We start from the raw sequence: 18,841 nt of genomic DNA, 5'->3' as shown, positions 1-18,841 counted from the left end.
TTAACTTGATTGCAACTTCGCCTATCCATTCGGGTGTGCATTTTCGAATATTTGCTCCCGCCTTTCTCCAGTTAATACTGGTCAGTTCTAAGCAGTTTTCTATCGTGATATCCTGCGTTGCTCCCTCATTTAGGCTATTACCCTATCGTCGTGCCTAAATGACTCAGCGCTCACTGATGCAATGTGCTTCACAGTATCGTCTCCCTCTAAACATTTTCCTTCGTATTCTTGAATCTGTTGCTGCCTTCTCCAATGGTTTTATCAGCGTTTCCTCGCTTCTTGCGCCAAGTTCATTAAATAACTTGATTGGAACTTCGTCTATCCCTTCGGGTATGCATTTTCTAATATTTGCTCCCGCCTTTCTCCAGTTATTACAGGTAAGTTCTTACCAGTTTTCCATTGTGATATCCTGCGTTGCTCCCTCATTTGGGCTATTACCCTATCATCGTGCTTAAACGACTCAGCTATTACTAATGCAATGTGCTTCACAGCATCGTCTCCCTCTAACCATTTTCCCTCGTAATCTTCAATCTGTTGCTGCTTTCTCCAATGCTTTTATCAGCGTTTCCTCGCTTCTTGGGATAAGTTCATTAATTACCTTGGTTGGAACTTCGTCTATCACTGCGGTTGTGCATTTCGGAATGATTGCTCCCGCCTTTTTCCATTTAATACTGGTCAGTTTTAAGCTGTTTTCTATTGTGATGTCCTGCGTTGCTAGCTCATTTGGGCTATTAGCCTATCGTCGTGCCTAAATGACTCAGCTATCACTGATGCAATGTGCTTCACAGCATCGTCTCCCTCTAAACATTTTCCCTCGTAATCTTCAATCTGTTGCTGCTTTCTCCAATGCTTTTATCAGCGTTTCTTCGCCTCTTGTGCCAAGTTCATTAATTAACTTGATTGGAACTTCGTCTATCCCTTCGGGTATGCATTTTCTAATATTTGCTCCCGCCTTTCTCCAGTTAATACAGGTCAGTTCTAACCAGTTTTCCATTGTGATATCCTGCGTTGCTCCCTCATTTGGGCTATTACCCTATCGTCGTACCTAAATGACTCAGCGCTTACTGATGCAATGTGCTTCACAGTATCGTCTCCCTCTAAACAATATTCTACGTATTCTTGAATCTGCTGCTGCTTTCTCCAATGCTTTTATCAGCGTTTCCTCGCTTCTTGGGCAAAGTTCATTATTTACTTGATTGGAACTTCGCCTATCCATTCGGGTATGCATTTTCGAATATTTGCTCCCGCCTTTCTCCAGTTAATACTGGTCAGTTCTAAGCAGTTTTCTATTGTGATATCCTGCGTTGCTCCCTCATTTGGGCTATTACCCTATCGTCGTGCCTAAATGACTCAGCGCACTGATGCAATGTGCTTCACAGTATCGTCTCCCTCTAAACATTTTCCTTCGTATTCTTTTATCTGTTGCTGCTTTCTCCAATGGTTTTATCAGCGTTTCCTCGCTTCTTGGGCCAAGTTCATTAATTAACTTGATTGGAACTTCGTCTATCACTGCGGATGTGCATTTCGGAATGTTTGCTTCCTCCTTTTTCCAGTTAATACTGGTCAGTTTTAAGCTGTTTTCTATTGTGATGTCCTGCGTTGCTCCCTCATTTCGGCTATTACCCTATCATCGTGCTTAAACGACTCAGCTATTACTGATGCAATGTGCTTCACAGCATCGTCTCCCTCTAAACATTTTCCCTCGTTATCTTCAATCTGTTGCTGCTTTTTCCAATGCTTTTATGAGCGTTTCCTCGCCTCTTGGGCCAAGTTCAGTAATTAACTTGATTGAAACTTCGTCTATCACTGCGGATGTATTCGTCGATCACTGCGGATGATTTCGGAATGTTTTCTTCCGCCTTTTTCCAGTTAATACTGGTCAGTTTTAAGCTCTTTTCTATTGTGTTGTCCTGCGTTGCTCCCTCATTTGGGCTATTACACCATCGTCGTGCCTAAATAACTCAGCTATTACTGATGCAATGTGCTTCAAGCATCGTCTCCCTCTAAACATTTTCCTTCGTATTCTTGAATCTTGCTGCTTTCTCCAATTCTTTCATCAGCGTTTCCTCGCCTCTTGGGCCAAGTTCTTTAATTAACTTAATTGGAAATTCGTCTATCCCTTCGGGTATGCATTTTCGAATATTTGCTCCCGCCTTTTTTCAGTTAATACTGGTCAGTTCTAAGCAGTTTTCTATTGTGATATCCTGCGTTGCTCCCTCATTTGGGCTATTACCCTATCGTAGTGCCTAAATGACTCAGCTATTACTGATGCAATGTGCTTCACAGTATCGTCTCCCTCTAAACATTTTCCTTCGTATTCTTGAATCTGTTACTGCTTTCTCCAATGTTTTTATCAGCGTTTCCTCGCTTCTTGGGCCAAGTTCATTAATTAACTTGATTCGAACTACGTCTATCCCTTCGAGTATGCATTTTCGAATATTTGCTCCCGCCTTTTTCCAGTTAATACTGGTCAGTTTTAAGCTGTTTTCTATTGTGAAGTCCTGCGTTGCTTCCTCATTTGGGCTATTACCCTATCGTCGTGCCCAAATGACTCAACGCTTACTGATGCAATGTGCTTCACAGTATCGTCTCCCGCTAACCATTTTCCTTCGTATTCTTGAATCTGTTGCTGCTTTCTCCAATGCTTTTATGAGCGTTTTCTCGCTTCTTGGGCCAAGTTCATTAATTAACTTGATTGGAACTTCGTCTATCGCTGCAGATGTTCAAAATTCGGAATGTTTGCTTCCGCGTCTTTCCAGTTAATACTGGTCAGTTTTAAGATGTTTTCTATTGTTGTGTCCTGCGTTGCTCCCTCATTTGGGCTATTACCCTATCGTCGTGCCTAAATGACTCAGCTATTACTGATGCAATGTGCCTCAAAGCATCGTCTCCCTCTAAACAATTGCCTTCGTATTCTTTAATCTGTTGCTGCTTTCTCCAATGCTTTTATGAGCGTTTCCTCGCCTCTTGGGCCAAGTTCATTAATTAACTTGATTGGACTTCGTCTATCACTGCGGATGTGCATTTCGGAATGTTTGCTTCCGCCTTTTCCCAGTTAATACTGGTCAGTGTTAAGCTGTTTTCTATTGCGATATCCTGCGTTGCTCCCTCATTTAGGCTATTACCCTATCGTCGTGCCTAAATGACTCAGCTATTACTGATACAATGTGCTTCACAGCATCGTCTCCCTCTAAACATTTTCCTTCGTATTCTTGAGTCTGTTGCTGCTTTCCCCAATGCTTTTATGAGCGTTTCCTCGCTTCTTGGGCGAAGTTCATTAATTAACTTGATTGGAACTTCGTCTATCACTGCGGATGTGCATTTCGGAATGTTTGCTTCCGCCTTTTTCCAGGTAATACTGGTCAGTTCTAAGCAGTTTTCTATTGTGATATCCTGCCTTGCTCCCTCATTTGGGCTATTACCCTATCGTCGTGCCTAAATGACTCAGCTATTACTGATGCAATCTGCTTCACAGCATCGTTTTCCTCTAATCATTTTCCTTCGTATTCTTGAATCTGCTGCTGCTTTCTCCAATGCTTTTATCAGCGTTTCCTCGCTTTTTGGGCCAAGTTCATTTTTTAACTTGATTGGAACTTCGCCTATCCATTCGGGTATGCATTTTCGAATATTTCCTCCCGCCTTTCTCCAGTTAATGCTGGTCAGTTCTTAGCAGTTTTCTATCGTGATATCCTGCGTTGCTCCCTCATTTGGGCTATTAACCTATCGTCGTGCCTAAATGACTCAGCGCTCACTGATCCAATGTGCTTCACAGTATCGTCTCCCTCTAAACATTTTCCTTCGTATTCTTGAATCTGTTGCTGCCTTCTCCAATGGTTTTATCAGCGTTTCCTCGCTTCTTGGGCCAAGTTCATAATTAACTTGATTGGAACTTCGTATATCACTGCGGATGTGCATTTCGGAATGTTTGCTTCCGCCTTTTTTCAGTTAATACTGGTCAGCTTTAAGCTGTTTTCTATTGTGATGTCCTGCGTTGCTCCCTCATTTGGGCTATTACCCCATCGTCGTGCCTAAATAACTATTACTGATGCAATGTGCTTCACAGCATCGTCTCCCTCTAAACATTTTCCTTCGTATTCTTGAATCTGTTGCTGCTTTCTCCAATGCTTTCATCAGCGTTTCATCGCCTCTTGGGCCAAGTTCATTAATTACCTTAATTGGAATTTCGTCTATCCCTACGGGTATGCATTTTCGAATATTTGCTCCCGCCTTTTTCCAGTTAATACTGGTCAGTTGTACGCAGTTTTCTATTGTGATATCCTGCGTTGCTCCCTCATTTGGGCTATTACCCTATCGTAGTGCCTAAACGACTCAGCTATTACTGATGCAATGTGCTTCACAGTATCGCCTCCCTCTAAACATTTTCCTTCGTATTCTTGAATCTGTTGCTGCTTTCTCCAATGCTTTTGTCAGCGTTTACTCGCTTCTTGGGCCAAGTGTCATTAATTAACTTGATTGGAACTTCGTCTATCACTGCGGATGTGCATTTCGGAATGTTTGCTTCCGCCTTTTTTCAGTTAATACTGGTCAGTTTTAAGCTGTTTTATATTCTGCAGTCCTGCCTTGCTCCCTCATTTGGGCTATTACCCTATCGTCGTGCCTAAACGACTCAGCTATTACTGATGCAATCTGCTTCACAGCATCGTCTCCCTCTAATCATTTTCCTTCGTATTCTTGAATCTGCTGCTGCTTTCTCCAATGCTTTTATCAGGGTTTCCTCGCTTCTTGGGCCAAGTTCATTAATTAACTTGATTGGAACTTCGCCTATCCATTCGGGTATGCATTTTCGAATATTTGCTCCCGCCTTTCTCCAGTTAATACTGGTCAGTTCTAAGCAGTTTTCTATCGTGATATCCTGCGTTGCTCCCTCATTTAGGCTATTACCCTATCGTCGTGCCTAAATGACTCAGCGCTCACTGATGCAATGTGCTTCACAGTATCGTCTCCCTCTAAACATTTTCCTTCGTATTCTTGAATCTGTTGCTGCCTTCTCCACTGGTTTTATCAGCGTTTCCTCGCTTCTTGCGCCAAGTTCATAATTAACTTGATTGGAACTTCGTATATCACTGCGGATGTGCATTTCGGAATGTTTGCTTCCGCCTTTTTTCAGTTAATACTGGTCAGCTTTAAGCTGTTTTCTATTGTGATGTCCTGCGTTGCTCCCTCATTTGGGCTATTACCCTATCGTCGTGCCTAAATGACTCAGCTATTAGTGATGCAATGTGTTTCACAGCATTCTCTCCCTCTAAACAATTTCCTTCGTATTCTTGAATCTTGTCTGCTTTCTCCAATGCTTTTATGAGCGTTTCCTCGCCTCTTGGGCCAAGTTCATTAATTAACTTGATTGGAACTTCGTCTATCCCTTCGGGTATGCATTTTCGAATATTTGCTCCCGCCTTCCTCCAGTTAATACTGGTCAGTTCTAACCAGTTTTCTATTGTGATATCCTGCGTTGCTCCCTCATTTGGGCTATTACCCTATCGTCGTGTCTAAATGACTCGGGTATTACTGATGCAATGTGGTTCACAGCATCGTCTCCCTCTAAACAATTTCCTTCGTATTCTTGAATCTGATGCTGCTTTCTCCAATGCTTTTATGAGCGTTTCCTCGCCTCTTGGGCCACGTTCATTAATTAACTTTAATGGAACTTCGTCTATCAATTCGGGTACGCCTATTCGAATATTTGCTCCCGCCTTTCTCCAGTTAATACTGGTCAGTTCTAACCAGTTTTCTATTGTGGTATCCTGCGTTGCTCCCTCATTTGGGCTATTAGCCTATCGTCGTGCCTAAATGACTCAACTATCACTGATGCAATGTGCTTCACAGCATCGTCTCCCTCTAAACATTTTCCCTCGTAATCTTCAATCTGTTGCTGCTTTCTCCAATGCTTTTATCAGCGTTTCTTCGCCTCTTGTGCCAAGTTCATTAATTAACTTGATTGGAACTTCGTCTATTCCTTCGGGTATGCATTTTCTAATATTTGCTCCCGCCTTTCTCCAGTAATTACAGGTCAGTTCTAACCAGTTTTCCATTGTGATATCCTGCGTTGCTCCCTCATTTGGGCTATTACCCTATCGTCGTGCCTAAATGACTCAGCGCTTACTGATGCAATGTGCTTCACAGTATCGTCTCCCTCTAAACAATATTCTACGTATTCTTGAATCTGTTGCTGCTTTCTCCAATGCTTTTATCAGCGTTTCCTCGCTTCTTGGGCAAAGTTCATTAATTAACTTGATTGGAACTTCGCCTATCCATTCGGGTATGTATTTTCGAATATTTGCTCCCGCCTTTCTCCAGTTAATACTGGTCAGTTTTAAGCAGTTTTCTATTGTGATCTCCTGCGTTGCTGCCTCATTTGGGCTATTACCCTATCGTCGTGCCTAAATGACTCAGCGCTTACTGATGCAATGTGCTTCACAGTATCGTCTCCCTCTAAACATTTTCCTTCGTATTCTTATCTCTGTTGCTGCTTTCTCCAATGGTTTTATCAGCGTTTCCTCGCTTCTTGGGCCAAGTTCATTAATTAACTTGATTGGAACTTCGTCTATCACTGCGGATGTGCATTTCGGAATGTTTGCTTCCTCCTTTTTCTAGTTAATACTGGTCAGTTTTAAGCTGTTTTCTATTGTGATGTCCTGCGTTGCTCCCGCATTTCGGCTATTACCCTATCATCGTGCTTAAACGACTCAGCTATTACTGATGCAATGTGCTTCACAGCATCGTCTCCCTCTAAACATTTTCCCTCGTAATCTTCAATCTGTTGCTGCTTTCTCCAATGCTTTTATCAGCGTTTCTTCGCCTCTTGTGCCAAGTTCATTAATTAACTTGATTGGAACTTCGTCTATCCCTTCGGGTATGCATTTTCTAATATTTGCTCCCGCCTTTCTCCAGTAATACAGGTCAGTTCTAACCAGTTTTTCATTGTGATATCCTGCGTTGCTCCCTCATTTGGGCTATTACCCTATCGTCGTGCCTAAATGACTCAGCGCTTACTGATGCAATGTGCTTCACAGTATCGTCTCCCTCTAAACATTTTCCTTCGTATTCTTATATCTGTTGCTGCTTTCTCCAATGGTTTTATCAGCGTTTCCTCGCTTCTTGGGCCAAGTTCATTAATTAACTTGATTGGAACTTCGTCTATCCCTTCGGGTATGCATTTTCGAATATTTGCTCCCGCCTTTCTCCAGTTAATACAGGTCAGTTCTAACCAGTTTTCTATTGTGATATCCTGCGTTGCTCCCTCATTTGGGCTATTACCCTATCGTCGTGCCTAAATGACTCAGCGCTTACTGATGCAATGTGCTTCACAGTATCGTCTCCCTCTAAACATTTTCCTTCGTATTGAATCTGTTGCAACTTTCTCCAATGCTTTTATCAGCGTTTCCTCGCTTCTTGGGCCAAGTTCATTAATTAACTTGATTGGAACTTCGCCTATTCATTCGGGTATGCATTTTCCAATATTTGCTCCCGCTTTTCTCCAGTTAATACTGGTCAGTTCTAAGCAGTTTTCTATTGTGATATCCTGCGTTGCTCCCTCATTTGGGCTATTACCCTATCGTCGTGCCTAAATGACTCAGCGCTTACAGATGCAATGTGCTTCACAGTATCGTCTCCCTCTAAACATTTTCCTTCGTATTCTTGAATCTGTTGCTGCTTTCTCCAATGGTTTTATCAGCGTTTCCTCGCTTCTTGGGCCAAGTTCATTAATTAACTTGATTGGAACTTCGTCTATCACTGCGGATGTTCATTTCGGAATGTTTTCTTCCGCCTTTTTCCAGTTATTACTGGTCAGTTTTAAGCTGTTTTCTATTGTGATGTCCTGCGTTGCTCCCTCATTTGGGCTATTACCCTATCGTCGTGCCTAAATGACTCAACGCTTACTGATGCAATGTGCTTCACAGTATCGTCTCCCTCTAACCATTTTCCTTCGTATTCTTGAATCTGTTGCTGCTTTCTCCAATGCTTTTATGAGCGTTTCCTCGCTTCTTGGGCCAAGTTCATTAATTAACTTGATTGGAACTTCGTCTATCGCTGCAGATGTTCAATTCGGAATGTTTTCTTCCGCCTTTTTCCAGTTATTACTGGTCAGTTTTAAGCTGTTTTCTATTGTGATGTCCTGCGTTGCTCCCTCATTTGGGCTATTACCCCATCGTCGTGCCTAAATAACTCAGCTATTACTGATGCAATGTGCTTCACAGCATCGTCTCCCTCTAAACATTTTCCTTCGTATTCTTGAATCTTGCTGCTTTCTCCAATTCTTTCATCAGCGTTTCCTCGCCTCTTGGGCCAAGTTCATTAATTACCTTAATTTTAACTTCGTCCATCCCTTCGGTTATGCATTTTCGAATATTTGCTCCCGCCTTTTTCCAGTTAATACTGGTCAGTTTTAAGATGTTTTCTATTGTTGTGTCCTGCGTTGCTCCCTCATTTGGGCTATTACCCTATCGTCGTGCCTAAATGACTCAGCTATTACTGATGCAATGTGCTTCACAGCATCGTCTCCCTCTAAACATTGTCCCTCGTATTCTTTAATCTGTTGCTGCTTTCTTCAATGCTTTTATTAGCGTTTCCTCTCTTCTTGGGCCAAGTTCATTAATTAACTTGATTGGAACTTCGTCTATCACTGCGGATGTTCATTTCGGAATGTTTTCTTCCGCCTTTTTCCAGTTGTTACTGGTCAGTTTTAAGCTCTTTTCTATTGTGATGTCCTGCGTTGCTCCCTCATTTGGGCTATTACTCCATCGTCGTGCCTAAATAACTTAGCTATTACTGATGCAATGTGCTTCAAGCATCGTCTCCCTCTAAACATTTTCCTTCGTATTCTTGAATCTTGCTGCTTTCTCCAATTCTTTCATCAGCGTTTCCTCGCCTCTTGGGCCAAGTTCATTAATTAACTTAATTTGAAATTCGTCTATCCCTTCGGGTATGCATTTTCGAATATTTGCTCCCGCTTTTTATCAGTTAATACTGGTCAGTTCTAAGCAGTTTTCTATTGTGATATCCTGCGTTGCTCCCTCATTTGGGCTATTACCCTATCGTAGTGCCTAAATGACTCAGCTATTACTGATGCAATGTGCTTCACAGTATCGTCTCCCTCTAAACATTTTCCTTCGTATTTTTGAATCTGTTACTGCTTTCTCCAATGCTTTTATCAGCGTTTCCTCGCTTCTTGGGCCAAGTTCATTAATTAACTTGATTCGAACTTCGTCTATCCCTTCGGGTATGCATTTTCGAATATTTGCTCCCGCCTTTCTCCAGTTAATACAGGTCAGTTCTAACCAGTTTTCTATTGTGATATCCTGCGTTGCTCCCTCATTTGGGCTATTACCCTATCGTCGTGCCTAAATGACTCAGCGCTTACTGATGCAATGTGCTTCACAGTATCGTCTCCCTCTAAACATTTTCCTTCGTATTGAATCTGTTGCAACTTTCTCCAATGCTTTTATCAGCGTTTCCTCGCTTCTTGGGCCAAGTTCATTAATTAACTTGATTCGAACTTCGTCTATCCCTTCGGGTATGCATTTTCGAATATTTGCTCCCGCCTTTCTCCAGTTAATACAGGTCAGTTCTAACCAGTTTTCTATTGTGATATCCTGCGTTGCTCCCTCATTTGGGCTATTACCCTATCGTCGTGCCTAAATGACTCAGCGCTTACAGATGCAATGTGCTTCACAGTATCGTCTCCCTCTAAACATTTTCCTTCGTATTCTTGAATCTGTTACTGCTTTCTCCAATGCTTTTATCAGCGTTTCCTCGCTTCTTGGGCCAAGTTCATTAATTAACTTGATTGAAACTTCGCCTATCCATTCGGGTATGCATTTTCGAATATTTGCTCCCGCCTTTCTCCAGTTAATACTGGTCAGTTTTAAGCAGTTTTCTATTGTGATCTCCTGCGTTGCTGCCTCATTTGGGCTATTACCCTATCGTCGTGCCTAAATGACTCAGCGCTTACTGATGCAATGTGCTTCACAGTATCGTCTCCCTCTAAACATTTTCCTTCGTATTCTTATATCTGTTGCTGCTTTCTCCAATGGTTTTATCAGCGTTTCCTCGCTTCTTGGGCCAAGTTCATTAATTAACTTGATTGGAACTTCGTCTATCACTGCGGATGTGCATTTCGGAATGTTTGCTTCCTCCTTTTTCTAGTTAATACTGGTCAGTTTTAAGCTGTTTTCTATTGTGATGTCCTGCGTTGCTCCCGCATTTCGGCTATTACCCTATCATCGTGCTTAAACGACTCAGCTATTACTGATGCAATGTGCTTCACAGCATCGTCTCCCTCTAAACATTTTCCCTCGTAATCTTCAATCTGTTGCTGCTTTCTCCAATGCTTTTATCAGCGTTTCTTCGCCTCTTGTGCCAAGTTCATTAATTAACTTGATTGGAACTTCGTCTATCCCTTCGGGTATGCATTTTCTAATATTTGCTCCCGCCTTTCTCCAGTTAATACAGGTCAGTTCTAACCAGTTTTTCATTGTGATATCCTGCGTTGCTCCCTCATTTGGGCTATTACCCTATCGTCGTGCCTAAATGACTCAGCGCTTACTGATGCAATGTGCTTCACAGTATCGTCTCCCTCTAAACATTTTCCTTCGTATTCTTATATCTGTTGCTGCTTTCTCCAATGGTTTTATCAGCGTTTCCTCGCTTCTTGGGCCAAGTTCATTAATTAACTTGATTGGAACTTCGTCTATCCCTTCGGGTATGCATTTTCGAATATTTGCTCCCGCCTTTCTCCAGTTAATACAGGTCAGTTCTAACCAGTTTTCTATTGTGATATCCTGCGTTGCTCCCTCATTTGGGCTATTACCCTATCGTCGTGCCTAAATGACTCAGCGCTTACTGATGCAATGTGCTTCACAGTATCGTCTCCCTCTAAACATTTTCCTTCGTATTGAATCTGTTGCAACTTTCTCCAATGCTTTTATCAGCGTTTCCTCGCTTCTTGGGCCAAGTTCATTAATTAACTTGATTGGAACTTCGCCTATTCATTCGGGTATGCATTTTCCAATATTTGCTCCCGCTTTTCTCCAGTTAATACTGGTCAGTTCTAAGCAGTTTTCTATTGTGATATCCTGCGTTGCTCCCTCATTTGGGCTATTACCCTATCGTCGTGCCTAAATGACTCAGCGCTTACAGATGCAATGTGCTTCACAGTATCGTCTCCCTCTAAACATTTTCCTTCGTATTCTTGAATCTGTTGCTGCTTTCTCCAATGGTTTTATCAGCGTTTCCTCGCTTCTTGGGCCAAGTTCATTAATTAACTTGATTGGAACTTCGTCTATCACTGCGGATGTTCATTTCGGAATGTTTTCTTCCGCCTTTTTCCAGTTATTACTGGTCAGTTTTAAGCTGTTTTCTATTGTGATGTCCTGCGTTGCTCCCTCATTTGGGCTATTACCCTATCGTCGTGCCTAAATGACTCAACGCTTACTGATGCAATGTGCTTCACAGTATCGTCTCCCTCTAACCATTTTCCTTCGTATTCTTGAATCTGTTGCTGCTTTCTCCAATGCTTTTATGAGCGTTTCCTCGCTTCTTGGGCCAAGTTCATTAATTAACTTGATTGGAACTTCGTCTATCGCTGCAGATGTTCAATTCGGAATGTTTTCTTCCGCCTTTTTCCAGTTATTACTGGTCAGTTTTAAGCTGTTTTCTATTGTGATGTCCTGCGTTGCTCCCTCATTTGGGCTATTACCCCATCGTCGTGCCTAAATAACTCAGCTATTACTGATGCAATGTGCTTCACAGCATCGTCTCCCTCTAAACATTTTCCTTCGTATTCTTGAATCTTGCTGCTTTCTCCAATTCTTTCATCAGCGTTTCCTCGCCTCTTGGGCCAAGTTCATTAATTACCTTAATTTTAACTTCGTCCATCCCTTCGGTTATGCATTTTCGAATATTTGCTCCCGCCTTTTTCCAGTTAATACTGGTCAGTTTTAAGATGTTTTCTATTGTTGTGTCCTGCGTTGCTCCCTCATTTGGGCTATTACCCTATCGTCGTGCCTAAATGACTCAGCTATTACTGATGCAATGTGCTTCACAGCATCGTCTCCCTCTAAACATTGTCCCTCGTATTCTTTAATCTGTTGCTGCTTTCTTCAATGCTTTTATTAGCGTTTCCTCTCTTCTTGGGCCAAGTTCATTAATTAACTTGATTGGAACTTCGTCTATCACTGCGGATGTTCATTTCGGAATGTTTTCTTCCGCCTTTTTCCAGTTGTTACTGGTCAGTTTTAAGCTCTTTTCTATTGTGATGTCCTGCGTTGCTCCCTCATTTGGGCTATTACTCCATCGTCGTGCCTAAATAACTTAGCTATTACTGATGCAATGTGCTTCAAGCATCGTCTCCCTCTAAACATTTTCCTTCGTATTCTTGAATCTTGCTGCTTTCTCCAATTCTTTCATCAGCGTTTCCTCGCCTCTTGGGCCAAGTTCATTAATTAACTTAATTTGAAATTCGTCTATCCCTTCGGGTATGCATTTTCGAATATTTGCTCCCGCTTTTTATCAGTTAATACTGGTCAGTTCTAAGCAGTTTTCTATTGTGATATCCTGCGTTGCTCCCTCATTTGGGCTATTACCCTATCGTAGTGCCTAAATGACTCAGCTATTACTGATGCAATGTGCTTCACAGTATCGTCTCCCTCTAAACATTTTCCTTCGTATTTTTGAATCTGTTACTGCTTTCTCCAATGCTTTTATCAGCGTTTCCTCGCTTCTTGGGCCAAGTTCATTAATTAACTTGATTCGAACTTCGTCTATCCCTTCGGGTATGCATTTTCGAATATTTGCTCCCGCCTTTCTCCAGTTAATACAGGTCAGTTCTAACCAGTTTTCTATTGTGATATCCTGCGTTGCTCCCTCATTTGGGCTATTACCCTATCGTCGTGCCTAAATGACTCAGCGCTTACTGATGCAATGTGCTTCACAGTATCGTCTCCCTCTAAACATTTTCCTTCGTATTGAATCTGTTGCAACTTTCTCCAATGCTTTTATCAGCGTTTCCTCGCTTCTTGGGCCAAGTTCATTAATTAACTTGATTCGAACTTCGTCTATCCCTTCGGGTATGCATTTTCGAATATTTGCTCCCGCCTTTCTCCAGTTAATACAGGTCAGTTCTAACCAGTTTTCTATTGTGATATCCTGCGTTGCTCCCTCATTTGGGCTATTACCCTATCGTCGTGCCTAAATGACTCAGCGCTTACAGATGCAATGTGCTTCACAGTATCGTCTCCCTCTAAACATTTTCCTTCGTATTCTTGAATCTGTTACTGCTTTCTCCAATGCTTTTATCAGCGTTTCCTCGCTTCTTGGGCCAAGTTCATTAATTAACTTGATTGAAACTTCGCCTATCCATTCGGGTATGCATTTTCGAATATTTGCTCCCGCTTTTCTCCAGTTAATACTGGTCAGTTCTAAGCAGTTTTCTATTGTGATATCCTGCGTTGCTCCCTCATTTGGGCTATTACCCTATCGTCGTGTCTAAATGACTCGGGTATTACTGATGCAATGTGGTTCACAGCATCGTCTCCCTCTAAACAATTTCCTTCGTATTCTTGAATCTGATGCTGCTTTCTCCAATGCTTTTATGAGCGTTTCCTCGCCTCTTGGGCCACGTTCATTATTTAACTTTAATGGAACTTCGTCTATCAATTCGGGTACGCCTATTCGAATATTTGCTCCCGCCTTTCTCCAGTTAATACTGGTCAGTTCTAACCAGTTTTCTATTGTGGTATCCTGCGTTGCTCCCTCATTTGGGCTATTAGCCTATCGTCGTGCCTAAATGACTCAACTATCACTGATGCAATGTGCTTCACAGCATCGTCTCCCTCTAAACATTTTCCCTCGTAATCTTCAATCTGTTGCTGCTTTCTCCAATGCTTTTATCAGCGTTTCTTCGCCTCTTGGGCAAAGTTCATTAATTAACTTGATTGGAACTTCGCCTATCCATTCGGGTATGTATTTTCGAATATTTGCTCCCGCCTTTCTCCAGTTAATACTGGTCAGTTTTAAGCAGTTTTCTATTGTGATATCCTGCGTTGCTGCCTCATTTGGGCTATTACCCTATCGTCGTGCCTAAATGACTCAGCGCTTACTGATGCAATGTGCTTCACAGTATCGTCTCCCTCTAAACATTTTCCTTCGTATTCTTATATCTGTTGCTGCTTTCTCCAATGGTTTTATCAGCGTTTCCTCGCTTCTTGGGCCAAGTTCATTAATTAACTTGATTGGAACTTCGTCTATCACTGCGGATGTGCATTTCGGAATGTTTGCTTCCTCCTTTTTCTAGTTAATACTGGTCAGTTTTAAGCTGTTTTCTATTGTGATGTCCTGCGTTGCTCCCGCATTTCGGCTATTACCCTATCATCGTGCTTAAACGACTCAGCTATTACTGATGCAATGTGCTTCACAGCATCGTCTCCCTCTAAACATTTTCCCTCGTAATCTTCAATCTGTTGCTGCTTTCTCCAATGCTTTTATCAGCGTTTCTTCGCCTCTTGTGCCAAGTTCATTAATTAACTTGATTGGAACTTCGTCTATCCCTTCGGGTATGCATTTTCTAATATTTGCTCCCGCCTTTCTCCAGTTAATACAGGTCAGTTCTAACCAGTTTTTCATTGTGATATCCTGCGTTGCTCCCTCATTTGGGCTATTACCCTATCGTCGTGCCTAAATGACTCAGCGCTTACTGATGCAATGTGCTTCACAGTATCGTCTCCCTCTAAACATTTTCCTTCGTATTCTTATATCTGTTGCTGCTTTCTCCAATGGTTTTATCAGCGTTTCCTCGCTTCTTGGGCCAAGTTCATTAATTAACTTGATTGGAACTTCGTCTATCACTGCGGATGTGCATTTCGGAATGTTTGCTTCCTCCTTTTTCCAGTTAATACTGGTCAGTTTTAAGCTGTTTTCTATTGTGATGTCCTGCGTTGCTCCCTCATTTCGGCTATTACCCTATCATCGTGCTTAAACGACTCAGCTATTACTGATGCAATGTGCTTCACAGCATCGTCTCCCTCTAAACATTTTCCCTCGTAATCTTCAATCTGTTGCTGCTTTTTCCAATGCTTTTATGAGCGTTTCCTCGCCTCTTGGGCCAAGTTCAGTAATTAACTTGATTGAAACTTCGTCTATCACTGCGGATGTATTCGTCGATCACTGCGGATGATTTCGGAATGTTTTCTTCTGCCTTTTTCCAGTTAATACTGGTCAGTTTTAAGCTCTTTTCTATTGTGTTGTCCTGCGTTGCTCCCTCATTTGGGCTATTACACCATCGTCGTGCCTAAATAACTCAGCTATTACTGATGCAATGTGCTTCAAGCATCGTCTCCCTCTAAACATTTTCCTTCGTATTCTTGAATCTTGCTGCTTTCTCCAATTCTTTCATCAGCGTTTCCTCGCCTGTTGGGCCAAGTTCATTATTAACTTAATTGGAAATTCGTCTATCCCTTCGGGTATGCATTTTCGAATATTTGCTCCCGCCTTTTTTCAGTTAATACTGGTCAGTTCTAAGCAGTTTTCTATTGTGATATCCTGCGTGGCTCCCTCATTTGGGCTATTACCCTATCGTAGTGCCTAAATGACTCAGCTATTACTGATGCAATGTGCTTCACAGTATCGTCCCCCTCTAAACATTTTCCTTCGTATTCTTGAATCTGTTACTGCTTTCTCCAATGCTTTTATCAGCGTTTCCTCGCTTCTTGGGCCAAGTTCATTAATTAACTTGATTCGAACTTCGTCTATCCCTTCGGGTATGCATTTTCGAATATTTGCTCCCGCCTTTCTCCAGTTAATACAGGTCAGTTCTAACCAGTTTTCTATTGTGATATCCTGCGTTGCTCCCTCATTTGGGCTATTACCCTATCGTCGTGCCTAAATGACTCAGCGCTTACTGATGCAATGTGCTTCACAGTATCGTCTCCCTCTAAACATTTTCCTTCGTATTGAATCTGTTGCAACTTTCTCCAATGCTTTTATCAGCGTTTCCTCGCTTCTTGGGCCAAGTTCATTAATTAACTTGATTGGAACTTCGCCTATTCATTCGGGTATGCATTTTCGAATATTTGCTCCCGCCTTTCTCCAGTTAATACAGGTCAGTTCTAACCAGTTTTCTATTGTGATATCCTGCGTTGCTCCTTCATTTGGGCTATTACCCTATCGTCGTGCCTAAATGACTCAGCGCTTACTGATGCAATGTGCTTCACAGTATCGTCTCCCTCTAAACATTTTCCTTCGTATTGAATCTGTTGCAACTTTCTCCAATGCTTTTATCAGCGTTTCCTCGCTTCTTGGGCCAAGTTCATTAATTAACTTGATTCGAACTTCGTCTATCCCTTCGGGTATGCATTTTCGAATATTTGCTCCCGCCTTTCTCCAGTTAATACAGGTCAGTTCTAACCAGTTTTCTATTGTGATATCCTGCGTTGCTCCCTCATTTGGGCTATTACCCTATCGTCGTGCCTAAATGACTCAGCGCTTACAGATGCAATGTGCTTCACAGTATCGTCTCCCTCTAAACATTTTCCTTCGTATTCTTGAATCTGTTGCTGCTTTCTCCAATGGTTTTATCAGCGTTTCCTCGCTTCTTGGGCCAAGTTCATTAATTAACTTGATTGGAACTTCGTCTATCACTGCGGATGTTCATTTCGGAATGTTTTCTTCCGCCTTTTTCCAGTTATTACTGGTCAGTTTTAAGCTGTTTTCTATTGTGATGTCCTGCGTTGCTCCCTCATTTGGGCTATTACCACATCGTCGTGCCTAAATAACTCAGCTATTACTGATGCAATGTGCTTCACAGCATCGTCTCCCTCTAAACATTTTCCTTCGTATTCTTGAATCTAGCTGCTTTCTCCAATTCTTTCATCAGCGTTTCCTCGCCTCTTGGGCCAAGTTCATTAATTACCTTAATTGGAACTTCGTCCATCCCTTCGGTTATGCATTTTCGAATATTTGCTCCCGCCTTTTTCCAGTTAATACTGGTTAGTTCTAAGCAGTTTTCTATTGTGATATCCTGCGTTGCTCCCTCATTTTGGCTATTACCCTATCGTAGTGCCTAAATGACTCAGCTATTACTGATGCAATGTGCTTCACAGTATCGTCTCCCTCTAAACATTTTCCTTCGTATTCTTGAATCTGTTGCTGCTTTCTCCAATGCTTTTATCAGCGTTTCCTCGCTTCTTGGGCCAAGTTCATTAATTAACTTGATTGGAGCTTCGTCTATCACTGCGGATGTGCATTTCGGAATGTTTGCGTCCGCCTTTTTTCAGTTAATACTGGTCAGTTTTAAGCTGTTTTCTATTGTGAAGTCCTGCGTTGCTCCCTCATTTGGGCTATTACCCTATCGTCGTGCCTAAATGACTCAACGCTTACTGATGCAATGTGCTTCACAGTATCGTCTCCCTCTAACCATTTTCCTTCGTATTCTTGAATCTGTTGCTGCTTTCTCCAATGCTTTTATGAGCGTTTCCTCGCTTCTTGGGCCAAGTTCATTAATTAACTTGATTGGAACTTCGTCTATCGCTGCAGATGTTCAATTCGGAATGTTTTCTTCCGCCTTTTTCCAGTTATTACTGGTCAGTTTTAAGCTGTTTTCTATTGTGATGTCCTGCGTTGCTCCCTCATTTGGGCTATTACCCCATCGTCGTGCCTAAATAACTCAGCTATTACTGATGCAATGTGCTTCACAGCATCGTCTCCCTCTAAACATTTTCCTTCGTATTCTTGAATCTTGCTGCTTTCTCCAATTCTTTCATCAGCGTTTCCTCGCCTCTTGGGCCAAGTTCATTAATTACCTTAATTTTAACTTCGTCCATCCCTTCGGTTATGCATTTTCGAATATTTGCTCCCGCCTTTTTCCAGTTAATACTGGTCAGTTTTAAGATGTTTTCTATTGTTGTGTCCTGCGTTGCTCCCTCATTTGGGCTATTACCCTATCGTCGTGCCTAAATGACTCAGCTATTACTGATGCAATGTGCTTCACAGCATCGTCTCCCTCTAAACATTGTCCCTCGTATTCTTTAATCTGTTGCTGCTTTCTTCAATGCTTTTATTAGCGTTTCCTCTCTTCTTGGGCCAAGTTCATTAATTAACTTGATTGGAACTTCGTCTATCACTGCGGATGTTCATTTCGGAATGTTTTCTTCCGCCTTTTTCCAGTTGTTACTGGTCAGGTTTAAGCTCTTTTCTATTGTGATGTCCTGCGTTGCTCCCTCATTTGGGCTATTACTCCATCGTCGTGCCTAAATAACTTAGCTATTACTGATGCAATGTGCTTCAAGCATCGTCTCCCTCTAAACATTTTCCTTCGTATTCTTGAATCTTGCTGCTTTCTCCAATTCTTTCATCAGCGTTTCCTCGCCTCTTGGGCCAAGTTCATTAATTAACTTAATTTGAAATTCGTCTATCCCTTCGGGTATGCATTTTCGAATATTTGCTCCCGCTTTTTTTCAGTTAATACTGGTCAGTTCTAAGCAGTTTTCTATTGTGATATCCTGCGTTGCTCCCTCATTTGGGCTATTACCCTATCGTAGTGCCTTAATGACTCAGCTATTACTGATGCAATGTGTTTCACAGTATCGTCTCCCTCTAAACATTTTCCTTCGTATTCTTCAATCCTTTACTGCTTTCTCCAATGCTTTTATCAGCGTTTCCTCGCTTCTTGGGCCAAGTTCATTAATTAACTTGATTCGAACTTCGTCTATCCCTTCGGGTATGCATTTTCGAATATTTGCTCCCGCCTTTCTCCAGTTAATACAGGTCAGTTCTAACCAGTTTTCTATTGTGATATCCTGCGTTGCTCCCTCATTTGGGCTATTACCCT

The sequence above is a fragment of the Amblyomma americanum genome, chromosome 7 (assembly GCF_052857255.1).
Source record: "Amblyomma americanum isolate KBUSLIRL-KWMA chromosome 7, ASM5285725v1, whole genome shotgun sequence".
Taxonomy (NCBI): domain Eukaryota; kingdom Metazoa; phylum Arthropoda; class Arachnida; order Ixodida; family Ixodidae; genus Amblyomma; species Amblyomma americanum.
Note: the sequence above shows the minus strand (reverse complement) of the source record.